The sequence below is a fragment of the Leucopleurus acutus genome, assembly GCF_964270905.1.
Source record: "Leucopleurus acutus genome assembly, chromosome: 7".
NCBI lineage: Eukaryota > Metazoa > Chordata > Mammalia > Artiodactyla > Delphinidae > Leucopleurus > Leucopleurus acutus.
The window spans coordinates 98121808-98126432 of NC_139150.1; positions in this window are offsets into that span (position 1 = coordinate 98121808).

Below are 4625 nucleotides of genomic sequence, written 5' to 3' on the forward strand. Positions count from 1 at the left end.
GGTGAGGGTGCCAGGGGTGGCTCCTCTGCCAGGATTTTAAGGAGGATCTGGGAGAAATTCTGCCCAGACAAGTGAAACTCACTATTAAAATGAGAAGTACAAAGAGTTGCAAGTGATAGGATGGTATTTTTGTTTGTTTGTTTGTTTGTTTATATTTTACTGAAGTATAGTTAATTTACAATGTTCTGTTGATTTCTGCTGTACAGCACAGTGATTCAGGTACACACATATATATATTCCTTTTCATACTCTTTTCCATTATGGTTTATCACAGGACATTGCATATAGTTCCCTGTGCTATACAGTAGGACCTTGTTGTTTATCCATCCTATATATACTAGTTTGCATCTGCTAACCCCAAACTCCCAGTGATAGGATGGTATCTGAACCTTTTCCATGCCTGTGTCTCTGTTACTTCTTATACATCTGAATAACTCTACTTCGTTCACAGAATGCCTTCCAAGGAAGCATTGCTGACCGGCTTTTTATATCTGAAATTCTACCTCACACATTAAGCAAGTTCTACAGAGATCACCTAGCTCTATATTTCTCAGACATTTGCCCATCACCTCAGTAGTTTATGTCATATCCGAAGACTACCTGTATTGTTATTAATCTTTTCCTCTAAATCCACTCTTTTTAAAAACTGAAATATTATCATTTAAAAAGATAACTTTATGGGCCATGCCAAAAAAATAACTGTCTATGTCTATGTACCACCCCAAAATAGCCCATGTGCCACAAGTGTTACCTGTGCTGCCCACTGAGAAACACTGACCTAGACCAAGCCTTTCATCTCACAGATGAGAAATCTGAGATTCAAGAAGCTAAGAGATGTGTCTCAGGTCCCACAATCAGTGTCAAACTAGAACAAAGTCCCAGGTTTTTTTTTTAACTTGCAGGAATGTTCCCCACCATCTTCCCTTGCTCTATGGTACTAGAAACACACCTATTCTTTTGTTTAAGCTATAAACCCCTGCTCAGAAAGGTGTGCTACTCTGTGTAAGTAAAATACCAACTTTGATGATTCGTTTTCTACTTAGGATTTCATGTCATTAGTCAGCATTAAGTCAGAGTACTTTGTTAAACTTCAGGTAATAACAGTTGCTGGGAAGAATTTCATTTTCTTTTATGTTGTTTCTGTTGTAGTATCAACAATTCTAATCTTATAAAGTTTAAAATAGATTACTGTCATGAAACATATCAGGCTCTAAAAAATGTAGATCCTTTGATTTGGAACCTATCTTAAGGAAATAATCAGAAATGCAGCCAAAGATTTATGTGTAAAATTAATAACTGTTGAATTATTTATGTTAGTGATACATTTTAAATATATCATAAAAATGATACATTTTAATGGTGGAATATAAGGAGCTCTTAAAAACAATGTTTTCAAATAATTTTGATGACTTAGAAAATACTCTTAATATGCTAAGAAAAAAATGATATTAGATTGTATCTACAGCTTGACCTCAATTATATAAAAAATAAATATATGTGCACCATTTTAAAAGACTAGACTAGAAGGGTACACCCACAAGTGTCAGCTATTATAATCAATGACAAATTATCTTCTTTTTCCTTTTCTGTAATTTTGAGTTATTCTATAATGATTCTATAATTAACTACTTTCATAATACAGAAACTAAATAATTTTAAATGATTATCATTGGGGTTCAATATCAGCCTCAAATGTTGGAAGTATCCTAGCACTGAGCTACTCTGTTGTAAGGCAAGGGCTGGAAGAAGGACACCATCCACACTACAGTTGCAAGTGAACAAGGGGTGCCCATGGAACCAAACTTCCAGATCAGTTTTAACCAGAAAATGCATGCAAATCATTTAAGGCCCTTCATTTCTCTGTATATAAGGAAAAGGTATATCTAAATACAAACTGAGTTAGGATATATAAGAAATGCACACATAAGAATATAAGAAGAGATTAAAAGAAAAGCAATGGAAAACTAAAAGATGTAAAATGGAATAAAATAAGTTCTCTGAGGACAGACCAAAAATATTCAAGCAAACAAAACAAAACCAAAACAACAAACCAAACAAAACCAGGAATATGTCAACAAATCAGTAGTAAACTTTACAGGCATAATTCTCTTTTGAGAGACACAAATTACAAGGAAGGATTAAATGTGTCCAGAGAGAAAAACATCTTACCTTAGAGCTCACCTTGTACAGGTACTCAGTGAGGTATTGGCAGCTGTTAGCAGTTCAGCCGGGACTCTTCTCTGAAAGTGGATGTGCTGATGGATTTATTGCCACCTATTATCTGGGGATGGGATGTCATGTGTACCTTTTGTCCACAAAGATTTAATTGGAACCTTAGCTCCCTGCATCACAGGCAGGAAAGCAGCACTGAAGAGGATAAAGAGAGGGGAGAAATTATCCTAAATAAAGAGGAACTGGGCTACACCGTTTTTCATTCATGTTTATCTATCATCAAACACATTAACTTTTTTTGTCTGGGTCTGAATACAAACTGGAAGACACAACGGAACAAGGGTACGGTTCCTCTCTCTTGTTACTTAGTCAAAGAGGCTCCACATACCCAACTGCTTTCGAGAAAGAAACAAATCTTACAACACCTGCAGGACCAAAAACAAAAGAAAAACAAAAAACAAACAAACAAAAAAAACTATGCATATTGTTCTCAAGTATAAAAACCCAACACCTATGATCTCCGTGGAAGCACAGATTGCGCACTTCCATCTTTATATCCCAATACTAGCTCAAAGCCTGGCATGTGGAAGTCTCCAGTAAATATTTCTTGTATGAATGACTGGATGGATGGTTACATGAGAGAGTATGGCTCATTGTGGAATCTTCGAGTGGCCCTATAGATCTATACTCTTATGACATTAAGAGTCATCAGTCGGGCAAAGAACATAAATAATTTACAAAAGAGCAAATGGAACTGTTGAGCAGACTAGCAGCGGAGACTTCTTAACTGTGGAATTTGTAGCCCCTCTAATTGTCTTAATTAACTTGGGAACTTTCAAATTCAGGCTTAAAAAAAAAGAAAAGAAAGAAAGAGATTTAAAGGAACCCTGGAAAGAGAAATAGGAAGGAATCAATAGAAATAGGAGGAGGGGAGTGTATGCGTTTGCTATTGCTGATATAACAAATTACCACAAACTTAATGGCTTATAACAACACAAATGTATTATCTTAGAGTTCTGGAGGTCAGAATTCCAAAATAGGTCTTATTGGGCTAAAACTCAAGGAGTTGGCAGAGGTGCAATTCTTCTGGAGACTCTAGGAGAGAATCTGTTACCTTGCCTTTTCCAGCCTCTAGAGGCCACCTTCATTTCTTGGCTCAGGGTTCCCTTCCACCTTCAAAGTCAGCAACACAGCATTAATTGTCTCTCTCTCTCTCTCTCTTCCATTTAACTCTGTCACTCTCTCTCTTAGCCTCTTGTCTCCCTCCTTCACTTAAAAGAACTCATGTGATGACATTGGCTCATTCAGATAATCCAAGATAATCTCCCCATCTCAAGATCCTGAACTCAATCGCATCTGCAAAGGCCCTTTACCATGTAAGGTAACATATTCACAGGTTCCAAGAATATGGTGTGGACATCTTGCGGGGGAGGAAGGGTCATTATTCTGCCTACTGAAGGGAGCATGGCATACGGGCTCCCTTACATTCCTGTTGCCTTGAGCCTCTCTGAAAAGAGGGCATTAGGGCCAAAAGATAGAGGAGCGTATTAATAATAAAGACATTTACAAGATTCTGGGCATAAGGCAATGTCATGCTGGAGCCCAGATGACACTTCTACCGTGATGCCCTCCAGCCTAAGTACAGCTTTGGTACTCTGAGGTCTCAGGGCAGCCACCAGCAAAGCAAAGCTGTGTGTAGAGAGCATTAGCTGCAAAGAGCTTGTGTAGAGCACCTCCACAGGGAAGAATAAACTGTTTTGAGAGACCATCAAACTGCAAATGACCCATATAGTTGGAAAACCATGGTTTAGAGCAGCGGTCCCCAACTTTTTTGACACCAGGGACCGGTTTCATGGAAGACAATTTTTGTACTGACAGGGCCGGGTCGGGGAGGGGAGATGGTGCTGGGATGATTCAAGCACATTACATTTATTGTACACTTTATTTTTATTATTATTACATTGTAATATACAATGAAATAATTATACAACTCACCATAATGCTGACAGAAGGCAGAGTTCAGGTGATAATGCGAGCAATGGGGAGCGGCTGTAAATACAGATGAAGCTTCACTCACTTGCCTACTGCTCACCTCCTGCTGTGCAGCCCGGTTCCTAACAGGCCACAGACCGGTACCGGTCCGTGGCCCAGGGGTTGGGGATCCCTGGTTTAGAGGAGCTGAGGGCCTGAGAGACCGTGTACTGGCTAAGAATCATCATACTTTGGGCATTAATAGAAATCATAGCACCAATAATAATAGCTATCATTTAGTGAGTCCCCCACTACATAGCAGACATGTTTCTACTATATGCATATATTATACATTATATATATCTCAGTTAACTGTAACCATGCTAGTATTCACAGGCTGGCCAAGTTTGGAGTGTTCTCATAAATGCCCATCACTGTTAATAATCACGGTGTTGTCTATCAAACAGAACTGAGGTCTTGGG